Below are 17,841 nucleotides of genomic sequence, written 5' to 3' on the forward strand. Positions count from 1 at the left end.
GAGGCGGAAACGGGGCTCCCCTGGATGTGTGCGGGACCCCACGTGCTTCCTCTCGAGTGGAGACGGGTATGTCGGGGAACTTCTTGAGTTGCAGCAATGGTGTGAAGGACCCTTTGGAAGTTCCAGTGGTTAGATGTGATTGGCCTCGAGAAGCCTCAGAGGAAATGGGCCTCATCTCGCCTGGAGGGCAAAACCTCCTGGATTTTCTCGAGTTGTGGCAGGTGCTCTCAAATTACGACGGGGACCTCAGGGACACGCTCTGGTGGCCTCAGGAAAGGCCAGTCCCCATGCGAGTTCCTCGGGGGCCTCTCGGCATTCCTCTCCCGTCGATGCCGGGGCCTAAGACCTTGTGTGGAGTCGGGGCCGGAACCTGAGGATTCCTCTCCAGTGCTGACATGGATCTTGGGGTACTTCTGGAGTCTCCCCAGGGGAGTCAGTCCTCGTCTCGAATGCGGGCATGCACTTGCGCTTTCCTCCAGAGCGGTAGCAGCAGTGTCACGCAGTCCGCCGCGTGGATCAAAGGATGTATGGTTTTCCCTCGAGGCTTTCCCACGAGGCTTTCCCACGAGGCTTTCCCACAGGGCTGTCCCACGTGCACACGTGGTGGGAGTCGATCCTCGGCTTGAACGTCAAGGCAGTGTAGGGAAAACAGGTTCCTCTGGAATGGACTGACACATCTGGGGGACTCCTGGAATGGTGCCACGACCCTGGAGTTCCTCTCGCCTTTCCTGTGGAGAGCGCCTCCTCTTGAGATGCGACAGGAACGCCGGGAATTCTTTCCCTACGAAACAGGGAAAGGATCCCTCATCTCGAGCTAGGAGGCGGAAACGGGGCTCCCCTGGATGTGTGCGGGACCCCACGTGCTTCCTCTCGAGTGGAGACGGGTATGTCGGGGAACTTCTTGAGTTGCAGCAATGGTGTGAAGGACCCTTTGGAAGTTCCAGTGGTTAGATGTGATTGGCCTCGAGAAGCCTCAGCGGAAATGGGCCTCATCTCGCCTGGAGGGCAAAACCTCCTCGATTTTCTCGAGTTGCGGCAGGTGCTCTCGACTTACGACGGGGACCTCAGGGACCCGCTCTGGTGGCCTCAGGAAATGCCAGTCCCCATGCGAGTTCCTCGGGGGCCTCTCGGGATTCCTCTCCCGTCGATGCCGCGGCCTAAGACCTTGTGTGGAGTCGGGGCCGGAACCTGAGGATTCCTCTCCAGTGTTGACATGGATCTTGGGGTACTTCTGGAGTCTCCCCAGGGGAGTCAGTCCTCGTCTCGAATGCGGGCATGCACTTGCGCTTTCCTCCAGAGCGGTAGCAGCAGTGTCACGCAGTCCGCCGCGTGGATCAAAGGATGTATGGTTTTCCCTCTCGTCTTTCCCACGAGGCTTTCCCACGAGGCTTTCCCACAGGGCTGTCCCACGTGCACACGTGGTGGGAGTCGATCCTCGGCTTGAACGTCAAGGCAGTGCAGGGAAAACAGGTTCCTCTGGAATGGACTGATACATCTGGGGGACTCTTGGAATGGTGTCACGACCCTGGAGTTCCTCTCGCCTTTCCTGTGGAGAGCGCCTCCTCTTGAGATGCGACGGGAAGCCGGGAATTCTTTCCCTACGAAACAGGGAAAGGATCCCACATCTCGAGCTAGTAGGCGGAAACGGGGCTCCCCTGGATGTGTGCGGGACCCACGTGCTTCCTCTCGAGTGGAGACGGGTATGTCGGGGAACTTCTTGAGTTGCAGCAAGGGTGTGAAGGACCCTTTGGAAGTTCCAGTGGTTAGATGTGATTGGCCTCGAGAAGCCTCAGCGGAAATGGGCCTCCTCTCGCCTGGAGAGCAAAATCTCCTGGATTTTCTCGAGTTGCGGCAGGTGCTCTCGACTTACGACGGGGATCTCAGGGAACCGCTCTGGTGGCCTCAGGAAAGGCCAGGCCCCATGCGAGTTCCTCGGGGGCCTCTCGGGATACCTCTCCCGTCGATGCCGGGGCCTAATACCTTGTGTGGAGTCGGGGTCGGAACCTGAGGATTCCTCTCCAGTGCTGACATGGATCTTGGGGTACTTCTGGAGTCTCCCCAGGGGAGTCAGTCCTCGTCTCGAATGCGGGCATGCACTTGCGCTTTCCTCCAGAGCGGTAGCAGCAGTGTCATGCAGTCCGCCGCGTGGATCAAAGGATGTATGGTTTTCCCTCGAGTCTTTCCCACGAGGCTTTCCCAGGAGGCTTTCCCACAGGGCTGTCCCACGTGCACACGTGGTGGGAGTCGATCCTCGGCTTGAACGTCAAGGCAGTGAAGGGAAAACAGGTTCCTCTGGAATGGACTGACACATCTGGGGGACTCTTGGAATGGTGGCATGACCCTGGAGTTCCTCTCGCCTTTCCTGTGGAGAGCGCCTCCTCTTGAGATGCGACGGGAACACCGAGAATTCTTTCCCTAAGAAACAGGGAAAGGATCCCTCATCTCGAGCTATGAGGCGGAAACGGGGCTCCCCTGGATGTGTGCGGGACCCCACGTGCTTCCTCTCGAGTGCAGACGGGTATGTCGGGGAACTTCTTGAGTTGCAGCAAGGGTGTGAAGGACCCTTTGGAAGTTCCAGTGGTTAGATGTGATTGGCCTCGAGAAGCCTCAGCGGAAATGGGCCTCATCTCGCCTGGAGGGCAAAACCTCCTCGATTTTCTCGAGTTGCGGCAGGTGCTCTCGACTTACGACGGGGACCTCAGGAACCTGCTCTGGTGGCCTCAGGAAAGGCCAGTCCCCATGCGAGTTCCTCGGGGGCCTCTCGGGATTCCTCTCCCGTCGATGCCGGGGCCTAAGACCTTGTGTGGAGTCGGGGCCGGAACCTGAGGATTCCTCTCCAGTGTTGACATGGATCTTGGGGTACTTCTGGAGTCTCCCCAGGGGAGTCAGTCCTCGTCTCGAATGCGGGCATGCACTTGCGCTTTCCTCCAGAGCGGTAGCAGCAGTGTCACGCAGTCCGCCGCGTGGATCAAAGGATCTGTGGTTTTCCCTCGAGTCTTTCCCACGAGGCTTTCCCACGAGGCTTTCCCACAGGGCTGTCCCACGTGCACACGTGGTGGGAGTCGATCCTCGGCTTGAACGTCAAGGCAGTGCAGGGAAAACAGGTTCCTCTGGAATGGACTGACACATCTGGGGGACTCTTGGAATGGTGGCACGACCCTGGAGTTCCTCTCGCCTTTCCTGTGGAGAGCACCTCCTCTTGAGATGCGACGGGAACGCCGGGAATTCTTTCCCAACGAAACAGGGAAAGGATCCCTCATCTCGAGCTAGGAGGCGGAAACGGGGCTCCCCTGGATGTGTGCGGGACCCACGTGCTTCCTCTCGAGTGGAAACGGGTATGTCGGGGAACTTCTTGAGTTGCAGCAAGGGTGTGAAGGACCCTTTGGAAGTTCCAGTGGTTAGACGTGATTAGCCTCGAGAAGCCTCAGCGGAAATGGGCCTCATCGCGCCTGGAGGGCAAAACCTCCTGGATATTCTCGAGTTGCGGCAGGTGCTCTCGACTTACGACGGGGACCTCAGGGACCCGTTCTGGTGGCCTCAGGAAAGGACAGTCCCCATGCGAGTTCCTCGGGGGCCTCTCGGGATTGCTCTCCCGTCGATGCCGGGGCCTAAGACCTTGTGTGGAGTCGGGGCCGGAACCTGAGGATTCCTCTCCAGTGCTGACATGGATCTTGGGGTACTTCTGGAGTCTCCCCAGGGGAGTCAGTCCTCGTCTCGAATGCGGGCATGCACTTGCGCTTTCCTCCAGAGCGGTAGCAGCAGTGTCACGCAGTCCGCCGCGTGGATCAAAGAATGTATGGTTTTCCCTCGAGTCTTTCCCACGAGGCTTTCCCACAGGGCTGTCCCACGTGCACACGTGGCGGGAGTCGATCCTCGGCTTGAACGACAAGGCAGTGCAGGGAAAACAGGTTCCTCTGGAATGGACTGACACATCTGGGGGACTCTTGGAATGGTGGCACGACCCTGGAGTTCCTCTCGCCTTTCCTGTGGAGAGCGCCTCCTCTTGAGATGCGACGGGAACGCCGGGAATTCTTTCCCTACGAAACAGGGAAAGGATCCCTCATCTCGAGCTAGGAGGGGGAAACGGGGCTCCCCTGGATGTGTGCGGGACACCACGTGCTTCCTCTAGAGTGCAGACGGGTATGTCGGGGAACTTCTTGAGTTGCAGCAAGGGTGTGAAGGACCCTTTGGAAGTTCCAGTGGTTAGACGTGATTGGCCTCGAGAAGCCTCAGCGGAAATGGGCCTCATCTCGCCTGGAGGGCAAAACCTCCTGGATTTTCTCGAGTTGCGGCAGGTGCTCTCGACTTACGACGGGGACCTCAGGGACCCGCTCTGGTGGCCTCAGGAAAGGCCAGTCCCCATGCGAGTTCCTCGGGGGCCTCTCGGGATTCCTCTCCCGTCGATGCCGGGGCCTAAGACCTTGTGTGGAGTCGGGGCCGGAACCTGAGGATTCCTCTCCAGTGCTGACATGGATCTTGGGGTAATTCTGGAGTCACCCCAGGGGGGTCAGTCCTCGTCTCGAATGCGGGCATGCACTTGCACTTTCCTCCAGAGCGGTAGCAGCAGTGTCACGCAGTCCGCCGTGTGGATAAAAGGATCTATGGTTTTCCCTCGAGTCTTTCCCACAAGTCTTTCCCACGAGGCTTTCCCACAGGGCTGTCCCACGTGCACACGTGGTGGGAGTCGATCCTCGGCTTGAACGTCAAGGCAGTGCAGGGAAAACAGGTTCCTCTGGAATGGACTGACACATCTGGGGGACTCTTGGAATGGTGGCACGACCCTGGAGTTCCTCTCGCCTTTCATGTGGAGAGCGCCTCCTCTTGAGATGCGACGGGAACGCCGGGAATTCTTTCCCAACGAAACAGGGAAAGGATCCCTCATCTCGAGCTAGGAGGCGGAAACGGGGCTCCCCTGGATGTGTGCGGGACCCACGTGCTTCCCCTCGAGTGGAAACGGGTATGTCGGGGAACTTCTTGAGTTGCAGCAAGGGTGTGAAGGACCCTTTGGAAGTTCCAGTGGTTAGACGTGATTAGCCTCGAGAAGCCTCAGCGGAAATGGGCCTCATCTCGCCTGGAGGGCAAAACCTCCTGGATTTTCTCGAGTTGCGGCAGGTGCTCTCGACTTACGACGGGGACCTCAGGGACCCGTTCTGGTGGCCTCAGGAAAGGACAGTCCCCATGCGAGTTCCTCGGGGGCCTCTCGGGATTCCTCTCCCGTCGATGCCGGGGCCTAAGACCTTGTGTGGAGTCGGGGCCGGAACCTGAGGATTCCTCTCCAGTGCTGACATGGATCTTGGGGTACTTCTGGAGTCTCCCCAGGGGAGTCAGTCCTCGTCTCGAATGCGGGCATGCACTTGCACTTTCCTCCAGAGCGGTAGCAGCAGTGTCACGCAGTCCGCCGCGTGGATCAAAGAATCTATGGTTTTCCCTCGAGTCTTTCCCACGAGGCTTTCCACAGGGCTGTCCCACGTGCACACGTGGTGGGAGTCGATCCTCGGCTTGAACGTCAAGGCAGTGCAGGGAAAACAGGTTCCTCTGGAATGGACTGACACATCTGGGTGACTCTTGGAATGGTGGCATGACCCTGGAGTTCCTCTCGCCTTTCCTGTGGAGAGCGCCTCCTCTTGAGATGCGACGGGAACGCCGGGAATTCTTTCCCTACGAAACAGGGAAAGGATTCCTCATCTCGAGCTTGGAGGGGGAAACGGGGCTCCCCTGGATGTGTGCGGGACACCACGTACTTCCTCTCGAGTGCAGACGGGTATGTCGGGGAACTTCTTGAGTTGCAGCAAGGGTGTGAAGGACCCTTTGGAAGTTCGAGTGGTTAGACGTGATTGGCCTCGAGAAGCCTCAGCGGAAATGGGCCTCATCTCGCCTGGAGGGCAAAACCTCCTGGATTTTTTCGAGTTGCGGTAGGTGCTCTCGACTTACGACGGGGACCTCAGGGACCCGCTCTTGTGGACTCAGGAAAGGCCAGTCCCCTTGCGAGTTCCTCGGGGGCCTCTCGGGATTCCTCTCCCGTCGATGCCGGGGCCTAAGACCTTGTGTGGAGTCGGGGCCGGAACCTGAGGATTCCTCTCCAGTGCTGACATGGATCTTGGGGTACTTCTGGAGTCTCCCCAGGGGAGTCAGTCCTCGTCTCGAATGCGGGCATGCACTTGCGCTTTCCTCCAGAGCGGTAGCAGCAGTGTCACGCAGTCCGCCGCGTGGAGCAAAGGATCTATGGTTTTCCCTCGAGTCTTTCCCACGAGGCTTTCCCACGAGGCTTTCCCACAGGGCTGTCCCATGTGCACACGTGGTGGGAGTCGTTCCTCGGCTTGAACGTCAAGGCAGTGCAGGGAAAACAGGTTCCTCTGGAATGGACTGACACATCTGGGGGACTCTTGGAATGGTGTCACGACCCTGGAGTTCCTCTCGCCTGTCCTGTGGAGAGCGCCCCCTCTTGAGATGCGACGGGAACGCCGGGAATTCTTTCCCTACGAAACAGGGAAAGGATCCCTCATCTCGAGCTAGGAGGCGGAAACGGGGCTCCCCTGGATGTGTGCGGGACCCCACGTGCTTCCTCTCGAGTGGAGACGGGTATGTCGGCGAACTTCTTGAGTTGCAGCAAGGGTGTGAAGGACCCTTTGGAAGTTCCAGTGGTTAGACATGATTGGCCTCGAGAAGCCTCAGCGGAAATGGGCCTCATCTCGCCTGGAGGGCAAAACCTCCTGGATTTTCTCGAGTTGCGGCAGGTGCTCTCGACTTACGACGGGGACCTCAGGGACCCGCTCTTGTGGCCTCAGGAAAGGCCAGTCCCCATGCGATTTCCTCGGGGGCCTCTCGGGATTCCTCTCCCGTCGATGCCGGGGCCTAAGACCTTGTGTGGAGTCGGGGCCGGAACCTGAGGATTCCTCTCCAGTGCTGACATGGATCTTGGGGTACTTCTGGAGTCTCCCCAGGGGGGTCAGTCCTCGTCTCGAATGCGGGCATGCACTTGCACTTTCCTCCAGAGCGGTAGCAGCAGTGTCACGCAGTCCGCCGCGTGGATAAAAGGATCTATGGTTTTCCCTCGAGTCTTTCCCACGAGGCTTTCCCACGAGGCTTTCCCACAGGGCTGTCCCACGTGCACACGTGGTGGGAGTCGATCCTCGGCTTGATCGTCAAGGCAGTGCAGGGAAAACAGGTTCCTCTGGAATGGACTGACACATCTGGGGGACTCTTGGAATGGTGGCACGACCCTGGAGTTCCTCTCGCCTTTCCTGTGGAGAGCGCCTCGTCTTGAGATGTGACGGGAACGCCGGGAATTCTTTCCCTACGAAACAGGGAAAGGATCCCTCATCTCGAGCTAGGAGGCGGAAACGGGGCTCCCCTGGATGTGTGCGGGACCCCACGTGCTTCCTCTCGAGTGGAGACGGGTATGTCGGGGAACTTCTTGAGTTGCAGCAAGGGTGTGAAGGACCCCTTGGAAGTTCCAGTGGTTAGATGTGATTGGCCTCGAGAAGCCTCAGCGGAAATGGGCCTCATCTGGCCTGGAGGGCAAAACCTCCTGGATTTTCTCGAGTTGCGGCAGGTGCTCTCGACTTACGACGGGGACCTCAGGGACCCGCTCTGGTGGCCTCAGGAAAGGCCAGTCCCCATGCGAGTTCCTCGGGGGCCTCTCGGGATTCTTCTCCCGTTGATGCCGGGGCCTAAGACCTTGTGTGTAGTCGGGCCGGAACCTGAGGATTCCTCTCCAGTGCTGACATGGATCTTGGGGTACTTCTGGAGTCTCCCCAGGGGAGTCAGTCCTCGTCTCGAATGCGGGCATGCACTTGCGCTTTCCTCCAGAGCGGTAGCAGCAGTGTCACGCAGTCCGCCGCGTGGATCAAAGAATCTATGGTTTTCCCTCGAGTCTTTCCCACGAGGCTTTCCCACGAGGCTTTCCCACAGGGCTGTCCCACGTGCACACGTGGTGGGAGTCGATCCTCGGCTTGAACGTCAAGGCAGTGCAGGGAAAACAGGTTCCTCTGGAATGGACTGACACATCTGGGGGACTCTTGGAATGGTGGTACGACCCTGGAGTTCCTCTCGCCTTTCCTGTGGAGAGCGCCTCCTCTTGAGATGCGACGGGAACGCCGGGAATTCTTTCCCTACGAAACAGGGAAAGGATCCCTCATCTCGAGCTAGGTTGCGGAAACGGGGCTCCCCTGGATGTGTGCGGGACCCACGTGCTTCCTCTCGAGTGGAGACGGGTATGTCGGGGAACTTCTTGAGTTGCAGCAAGGGTGTGAAGGACCCTTTGGAAGTTCCAGTGGTTAGACGTGATTAGCCTCGAGAAGCCTCAGCGGAAATGGGCCTCATCGCGCCTGGAGGGCAAAACCTCCTGGATTTTCTCGAGTTGCGGCAGGTGCTCTCGACTTACGACGGGGACCTCAGGGACCCGTTCTGGTGGCCTCAGGAAAGGACAGTCCCCATGCGAGTTCCTCGGGGGCCTCTCGGGATTCCTCTCCCGTCGATGCCGGGGCCTAAGACCTTGTGTGGAGTCGGGGCCGGAACCTGAGGATTCCTCTCCAGTGCTGACATGGATCTTGGGGTACTTCTGGAGTCTCCCCAGGGGAGTCAGTCCTCGTCTCGAATGCGGGCATGCACTTGCGCTTTCCTCCAGAGCGGTAGCAGCAGTGTCACGCAGTCCGCCGCGTGGAGCAAAGGATCTATGGTTTTCCCTCGAGTCTTTCCCACGAGGCTTTCCCACGAGGCTTTCCCACAGGGCTGTCCCACGTGCACACGTGGTGGGAGTCGATCCTCGGCTTGAACGTCAAGGCAGTGCAGGGAAAACTGTTTCCTCTGGAATGGACTGACACATCTGGGGGACTCTTGGAATGGTGGCATGACCCTGGAGTTCCTCTCGCCTTTCCTGTGGAGAGCGCCTCCTCTTGAGATGCGACGGGAACGCCGGGAATTCTTTCCCTACGAAACAGGGAAAGGATCCCTCATCTCGAGCTAGGAGGCGGAAACGGGTCTCCCCTGGATGTGTGCGGGACACCACGTGCTTCCTCTCGAGTGGAGACAGGTATGTCGGGGAACTTCTTGAGTTGCAGCAAGGGTGTGAAGGACCCTTTCGAAGTTCCAGTGGTTAGATGTGATTGGCCTCGAGAAGCCTCAGCGGAAATGGGCCTCATCTCGCCTGGAGGGCAAAAACTCCTGGATTTTCTCGAGTTGCGGCAGGTGCTCTCGACTTACGACGGGGACCTCAGGGACCCGCTCTGGTGGCCTCAGGAAAGGCCAGTCCCCATGCGAGTTCCTCGGGGGCCTCTCGTGATTCCTCTCCCGTCGATGCCGGGGCCTAAGACCTTGTGTGGAGTCGGGGCCGGAACCTGAGGATTCCTCTCCAGTGCTGACATGGATCTTGGGGTACTTCTGGAGTCTCCCCAGGGGAGTCAGTCCTCGTCTCGAATGCGGGCATGCACTTGCGCTTTCCTCCAGAGCGGTAGCAGCAGTGTCACGCAGTCCGCCGCGTGGATCAAAGAATGTATGGTTTTCCCTCGAGTCTTTCCCACGAGGCTTTCCCACAAGGCTGTCCCACGTGCACACGTGGCGGGAGTCGATCCTCGGCTTGAACGACAAGGCAGTGCAGGTAAAACAGGTTCCTCTGGAATGGACTGACACATCTGGGGGACTCTTGGAATGGTGGCACGACCCTGGAGTTCCTCTCGCCTTTCCTGTGGAGAGCGCCTCCTCTTGAGATGCGACGGGAACGCCGGGAATTCTTTCCCTACGAAACAGGGAAAGGATCCCTCATCTCGAGCTAGGAGGGGGAAACGGGGCTCCCCTGGATGTGTGCGGGACACCACGTGCTTCCTCTAGAGTGCAGACGGGTATGTCGGGGAACTTCTTGAGTTGCAGCAAGGGTGTGAAGGACCCTTTGGAAGTTCCAGTGGTTAGACGTGATTGGCCACGAGAAGCCTCAGCGGAAATGGGCCTCATCTCGCCTGGAGGGCAAAACCTCCTGGATTTTCTCGAGTTGCGGCAGGTGCTCTCGACTTACGACGGGGACCTCAGGGACCCGCTCTGGTGGCCTCAGGAAAGGCCAGTCCCCATGCGAGTTCCTCGGGGGCCTCTCGGGATTCCTCTCCCGTCGATGCCGGGGCCTAAGACCTTGTGTGGAGTCGGGGCCGGAACCTGAGGATTCCTCTCCAGTGCTGACATGGATCTTGGGGTACTTCTGGAGTCTCCCCAGGGGAGTCAGTCCTCATCTCGAATGCGGGCATGCACTTGCGCTTTCCTCCAGAGCGGTAGCAGCAGTGTCACGCAGTCCGCCGCGTGGACCAAAGGATCTATGGTTTTCCCTCGAGTCTTTCCCACGAGGCTTTCCCACGAGGCTTTCCCACAGGGCTGTCCCACGTGCACACGTGGTGGGAGTCGATCCTCGGCTTGAACGTCAAGGCAGTGCAGGGAAAACTGTTTCCTCTGGAATGGACTGACACATCTGTGGGACTCTTGGAATGGTGGCATGACCCTGGAGTTCCTCTCGCCTTTCCTGTGGAGAGCGCCTCCTCTTGAGATGCGACGGGAACGCCGGGAATTCTTTCCCTACGAAACAGGGAAAGGATCCCTCATCTCGAGCTAGGAGGCGGAAACGGGTCTCCCCTGGATGTGTGCGGGACACCACGTGCTTCCTCTCGAGTGGAGACAGGTATGTCGGGGAACTTCTTGAGTTGCAGCAAGGGTGTGAAGGACCCTTTGGAAGTTCCAGTGGTTAGATGTGATTGGCCTCGAGAAGCCTCAGCGGAAATGGGCCTCATCTCGCCTGGAGGGCAAAACCTCCTGGATTTTCTCGAGTTGCGGCAGGTGCTCTCGACTTACGACGGGGACCTCAGGGACCCGCTCTGGTGGACTCAGGAAAGGCCAGTCCCCATGCGAGTTCCTCGGGGGCCTCTCGGGATTCCTCTCCCGTCGATGCCGGGGCCTAAGACCTTGTGTGGAGTCGGGGCCGGAACCTGAGGATTCCTCTCCAGTGCTGACATGGATCTTGGGGTACTTCTGGAGTCTCCCCAGGGGAGTCAGTCCTCGTCTCGAATGCGGGCATGCACTTGCGCTTTCCTCCAGAGCGGTAGCAGCAGTGTCACGCAGTCCGCCGCGTGGGTCAAAGAATCTATGGTTTTCCCTCGAGTCTTTCCCACGAGGCTTTCCCACAGGGCTGTCCCACGTGCACACGTGGTGGGAGTCGATCCTCGGCTTGAACGTCAAGGCAGTGCAGGGAAAACAGGTTCCTCTGGAATGGACTGACACATCTGGGTGACTCTTGGAATGGTGGCATGACCCTGGAGTTCCTCTCGCCTTTCCTGTGGAGAGCGCCTCCTCTTGAGATGCGACGGGAACGCCGGGAATTCTTTCCCTACGAAACAGGGAAAGGATTCCTCATCTCGAGCTTGGAGGGGGAAACGGGGCTCCCCTGGATGTGTGCGGGACACCACGTACTTCCTCTCGAGTGCAGACGGGTATGTCGGGGAACTTCTTGAGTTGCAGCAAGGGTGTGAAGGACCCTTTGGAAGTTCCAGTGGTTAGACGTGATTGGCCTCGAGAAGCCTCAGCGGAAATGGGCCTCATCTCGCCTGGAGGGCAAAACCTCCTGGATTTTCTCGAGTTGCGGCAGGTGCTCTCGACTTACGACGGGGACCTCAGGGACCCGCTCTTGTGGACTCAGGAAAGGCCAGTCCCCATGCGAGTTCCTCGGGGGCCTCTCGGGATTCCTCTCTCGTCGATGCCGGGGCCTAAGACCTTGTGTGGAGTCGGGGCCGGAACCTGAGGATTCCTCTCCAGTGCTGACATGGATCTTGGGGTACTTCTGGAGTCTCCCCAGGGGAGTCAGTCCTCGTCTCGAATGCGGGCATGCACTTGGGCTTTCCTCCAGAGCGGTAGCAGCAGTGTCACGCAGTCCGCCGCGTGGATCAAAGAATCTATGGTTTTCCCTCGAGTCTTTCCCACGAGGCTTTCCCACAGGGCTGTCCCACGTGCACACGTGGTGGGAGTCGATCCTCGGCTTGAACGTCAAGGCAGTGCAGGGAAAACAGGTTCCTCTGGAATGGACTGACACATCTGGGTGACTCTTGGAATGGTGGCATGACCCTGGAGTTCCTCTCGCCTTTCCTGTGGAGAGCGCCTCCTCTTGAGATGCGACGGGAACGCCGGGAATTCTTTCCCTACGAAACAGGGAAAGGATTCCTCATCTCGAGCTTGGAGGGGGAAACGGGGCTCCCCTGGATGTGTGCGGGACACCACGTACTTCCTCTCGAGTGCAGACGGGTATGTCGGGGAACTTCTTGAGTTGCAGCAAGGGTGTGAAGGACCCTTTGGAAGTTCCAGTGGTTAGACGTGATTGGCCTCGAGAAGCCTCAGCGGAAATGGGCCTCATCTCGCCTGGAGGGCAAAACCTCCTGGATTTTCTCGAGTTGCGGCAGGTGCTCTCGACTTACGACGGGGACCTCAGGGACCCGCTCTGGTGGACTCAGGAAAGGCCAGTCCCCATGCGAGTTCCTCGGGGGCCTCTCGGGATTCCTCTCCCGTCGATGCCGGGGCCTAAGACCTTGTGTGGAGTCGGGGCCGGAACCTGAGGATTCCTCTCCAGTGCTGACATGGATCTTGGGGTACTTCTGGAGTCTCCCCAGGGGAGTCAGTCCTCGTCTCGAATGCGGGCATGCACTTGGGCTTTCCTCCAGAGCGGTAGCAGCAGTGTCACGCAGTCCGCCGCGTGGATCAAAGAATCTATGGTTTTCCCTCGAGTCTTTCCCACGAGGCTTTCCCACAGGGCTGTCCCACGTGCACACGTGGTGGGAGTCGATCTTCGGCTTGAACGTCAAGGCAGTGCAGGGAAAACAGGTTCCTCTGGAATGGACTGACACATCTGGGTGACTCTTGGAATGGTGGCATGACCCTGGAGTTCCTCTCGCCTTTCCTGTGGAGAGCGCCTCCTCTTGAGATGCGACGGGAACGCCGGGAATTCTTTCCCTACGAAACAGGGAAAGGATCCCTCATCTCGAGCTAGGAGGCGGAAACGGGGCTCCCCTGAATGTGTGCGGGACACCACGTACTTCCTCTCGAGTGCAGACGGGTATGTCGGGGAACTTCTTGAGTTGCAGCAAGGGTGTGAAGGACCCTTTGGAAGTTCCAGTGGTTAGACGTGATTGGCCTCGAGAAGCCTCAGCGGAAATGGGCCTCATCTCGCCTGGAGGGCAAAACCTCCTGGATTTTCTCGAGTTGCGGCAGGTGCTCTCGACTTACGACGGGGACCTCAGGGACCCGTTCTGGTGGCCTCAGGAAAGGCCAGTCCCCATGCGAGTTCCTCGGGGGCCTCTGGGGATTCCTCTCCCGTCGATGCCGGGGCCTAAGACCTTGTGTGGAGTCGGGGCCGGAACCTGAGGATTCCTCTCCAGTGCTGACATGGATCTTGGGGTACTTCTGGAGTCTCCCCAGGGGAGTCAGTCCTCGTCTCGAATGCGGGCATGCACTTGCGCTTTCCTCCAGAGCGGTAGCAGCAGTGTCACGCAGTCCGCCGCGTGGACCAAAGGATCTATGGTTTTCCCTCGAGTCTTTCCCACGAGGCTTTCCCACGAGGCTTTCCCACAGGGCTGTCCCACGTGCACACGTGGTGGGAGTCGATCCTCGGCTTGAACGTCAAGGCAGTGCAGGGAAAACTGTTTCCTCTGGAATGGACTGACACATCTGGGGGACTCTTGGAATGGTGGCACGACCCTGGAGTTCCTCTCGCCTTTCCTGTGGAGAGCGCCTCGTCTTGAGATGTGACGGGAACGCCGGGAATTCTTTCCCTACGAAACAGGGAAAGGATCCCTCATCTCGAGCTAGGAGGCGGAAACGGGGCTCCCCTGGATGTGTGCGGGACCCCACGTGCTTCCTCTCGAGTGGAGACGGGTATGTCGGGGAACTTCTTGAGTTGCAGCAAGGGTGTGAAGGACCCTTTGGAAGGTCCAGTGGTTAGATGTGATTGGCCTCGAGAATTCTCAGCGGAAATGGGCCTCATCTGGCCTGGAGGGCAAAACCTCCTGGATTTTCTCGAGTTGCGGCAGGTGCTCTCGATTTACGACGGGGACCTCAGGGACCCGCTCTGGTGGCCTCAGGAAAGGCCAGTCCCCATGCGAGTTCCTCGGGGGCCTCTCGGGATTCTTCTCCCGTTGATGCCGGGGCCTAAGACCTTGTGTGTAGTCGGGCCGGAACCTGAGGATTCCTCTCCAGTGCTGACATGGATCTTGGGGTACTTCTGGAGTCTCCCCAGGGGAGTCAGTCCTCGTCTCGAATGCGGGCATGCACTTGCGCTTTCCTCCAGAGCGGTAGCAGCAGTGTCACGCAGTCCGCCGCGTGGATCAAAGAATCTATGGTTTTCCCTCGAGTCTTTCCCACGAGGCTTTCCCACGAGGCTTTCCCACAGGGCTGTCCCACGTGCACACGTGGTGGGAGTCGATCCTCGGCTTGAACGTCAAGGCAGTGCAGGGAAAACAGGTTCCTCTGGAATGGACTGACACATCTGGGGGACTCTTGGAATGGTGGTACGACCCTGGAGTTCCTCTCGCCTTTCCTGTGGAGAGCGCCTCCTCTTGAGATGCGACGGGAACGCCGGGAATTCTTTCCCTACGAAAAGGGTAAAGGATCCCTCATCTCGAGCTAGGAGGCGGAAACGGGGCTCCCTTGGATGTGTGCGGGACCCACGTGCTTCCTCTCGAGTGGAGACGGGTATGTCGGGGAACTTCTTGAGTTGCAGCAAGGGTGTGAAGGACCCTTTGGAAGTTCCAGTGGTTAGACGTGATTAGCCTCGAGAAGCCTCAGCGGAAATGGGCCTCATCGCGCCTGGAGGGCAAAACCTCCTGGATTTTCTCGAGTTGCGGCAGGTGCTCTCGACTTACGACGGGGACCTCAGGGACCCGTTCTGGTGGCCTCAGGAAAGGACAGTCCCCATGCGAGTTCCTCGGGGGCCTCTCGGGATTCCTCTCCCGTCGATGCCGGGGCCTAAGACCTTGTGTGGAGTCGGGGCCGGAACCTGAGGATTCCTCTCCAGTGCTGACATGGATCTTGGGGTACTTCTGGAGTCTCCCCAGGGGAGTCAGTCCTCGTCTCGAATGCGGGCATGCACTTGCGCTTTCCTCCAGAGCGGTAGCAGCAGTGTCACGCAGTCCGCCGCGTGGACCAAAGGATCTATGGTTTTCCCTCGAGTCTTTCCCACGAGGCTTTCCCACGAGGCTTTCCCACAGGGCTGTCCCACGTGCACACGTGGTGGGAGTCGATCCTCGGCTTGAACGTCAAGGCAGTGCAGGGAAAACAGGTTCCTCTGGAATGGACTGACACATCTGGGGGACTCTTGGAATGGTGGCACGACCCTGGAGTTCCTCTCGCCTTTCCTGTGGAGAGCGCCTCCTCTTGAGATGCGACGGGAACGCCGGGAATTCTTTCCCAACGAAACAGGGAAAGGATCCCTCATCTCGAGCTAGGAGGCGGAAACGGGGCTCCCCTGGATGTGTGCGGGACCCACGTGCTTCCCCTCGAGTGGAAACGGGTATGTCGGGGAACTTCTTGAGTTGCAGCAAGGGTGTGAAGGACCCTTTGGAAGTTCCAGTGGTTAGACGTGATTAGCCTCGAGAAGCCTCAGCGGAAATGGGCCTCATCGCGCCTGGAGGGCAAAACCTCCTGGATTTTCTCGAGTTGCGGCAGGTGCTCTCGACTTACGACGGGGACCTCAGGGACCCGTTCTGGTGGCCTCAGGAAAGGACAGTCCCCATGCGAGTTCCTCGGGGGCCTCTCGGGATTCCTCTCCCGTCGATGCCGGGGCCTAAGACCTTGTGTGGAGTCGGGGCCGGAACCTGAGGATTCCTCTCCAGTGCTGACATGGATCTTGGGGTATTTCTGGAGTCTCCCCAGGGGGGTTAGTCCTCGTCTCGAATGCGGGCATGCACTTGCGCTTTCCTCCAGAGCGGTAGCAGCAGTGTCACGCAGTCCGCCGCGTGGATCAAAGGATCTATGGTTTTCCCTCGAGTCTTTCCCACGAGTCTTTCCCACGAGGCTTTCCCACAGGGCTGTCCCACGTGCACACGTGGTGGGAGTCGATCCTCGGCTTGAACGTCAAGGCAGTGCAGGGAAAACAGGTTCCTCTTTAATGGACTGACACATCTGGGTGACTCTTGGAATGGTGGTACGACCCTGGAGTTCCTCTCGCCTTTCCTGTGGAGAGCGCCTCCTCTTGAGATGCGACGGGAACGCCGGGAATTCTTTCCCTACGAAAAGGGTAAAGGATCCCTCATCTCGAGCTAGGAGGCGGAAACGGGGCTCCCTTGGATGTGTGCGGGACCCACGTGCTTCCTCTCGAGTGGAGACGGGTATGTCGGGGAACTTCTTGAGTTGCAGCAAGGGTGTGAAGGACCCTTTGGAAGTTCCAGTGGTTAGACGTGATTAGCCTCGAGAAGCCTCAGCGGAAATGGGCCTCATCGCGCCTGGAGGGCAAAACCTCCTGGATTTTCTCGAGTTGCGGCAGGTGCTCTCGACTTACGACGGGGACCTCAGGGACCCGTTCTGGTGGCCTCAGGAAAGGACAGTCCCCATGCGAGTTCCTCGGGGGCCTCTCGGGATTCCTCTCCCGTCGATGCCGGGGCCTAAGACCTTGTGTGGAGTCGGGGCCGGAACCTGAGGATTCCTCTCCAGTGCTGACATGGATCTTGGGGTACTTCTGGAGTCTCCCCAGGGGAGTCAGTCCTCGTCTCGAATGCGGGCATGCACTTGCGCTTTCCTCCAGAGCGGTAGCAGCAGTGTCACGCAGTCCGCCGCGTGGACCAAAGGATCTATGGTTTTCCCTCGAGTCTTTCCCACGAGGCTTTCCCACGAGGCTTTCCCACAGGGCTGTCCCACGTGCACACGTGGTGGGAGTCGATCCTCGGCTTGAACGTCAAGGCAGTGCAGGGAAAACAGGTTCCTCTGGAATGGACTGACACATCTGGGGGACTCTTGGAATGGTGGCACGACCCTGGAGTTCCTCTCGCCTTTCCTGTGGAGAGCGCCTCCTCTTGAGATGCGACGGGAACGCCGGGAATTCTTTCCCAACGAAACAGGGAAAGGATCCCTCATCTCGAGCTAGGAGGCGGAAACGGGGCTCCCCTGGATGTGTGCGGGACCCACGTGCTTCCCCTCGAGTGGAAACGGGTATGTCGGGGAACTTCTTGAGTTGCAGCAAGGGTGTGAAGGACCCTTTGGAAGTTCCAGTGGTTAGACGTGATTAGCCTCGAGAAGCCTCAGCGGAAATGGGCCTCATCGCGCCTGGAGGGCAAAACCTCCTGGATTTTCTCGAGTTGCGGCAGGTGCTCTCGACTTACGACGGGGACCTCAGGGACCCGTTCTGGTGGCCTCAGGAAAGGACAGTCCCCATGCGAGTTCCTCGGGGGCCTCTCGGGATTCCTCTCCCGTCGATGCCGGGGCCTAAGACCTTGTGTGGAGTCGGGGCCGGAACCTGAGGATTCCTCTCCAGTGCTGACATGGATCTTGGGGTATTTCTGGAGTCTCCCCAGGGGGGTTAGTCCTCGTCTCGAATGCGGGCATGCACTTGCGCTTTCCTCCAGAGCGGTAGCAGCAGTGTCACGCAGTCCGCCGCGTGGATCAAAGGATCTATGGTTTTCCCTCGAGTCTTTCCCACGAGTCTTTCCCACGAGGCTTTCCCACAGGGCTGTCCCACGTGCACACGTGGTGGGAGTCGATCCTCGGCTTGAACGTCAAGGCAGTGCAGGGAAAACAGGTTCCTCTTTAATGGACTGACACATCTGGGTGACTCTTGGAATGGTGGCATGACCCTGGAGTTCCTCTCGCCTTTCCTGTGGAGAGCGCCTCCTCTTGAGA

The sequence above is a fragment of the Ovis canadensis genome, chromosome 15 (assembly GCF_042477335.2).
Source record: "Ovis canadensis isolate MfBH-ARS-UI-01 breed Bighorn chromosome 15, ARS-UI_OviCan_v2, whole genome shotgun sequence".
Taxonomy (NCBI): domain Eukaryota; kingdom Metazoa; phylum Chordata; class Mammalia; order Artiodactyla; family Bovidae; genus Ovis; species Ovis canadensis.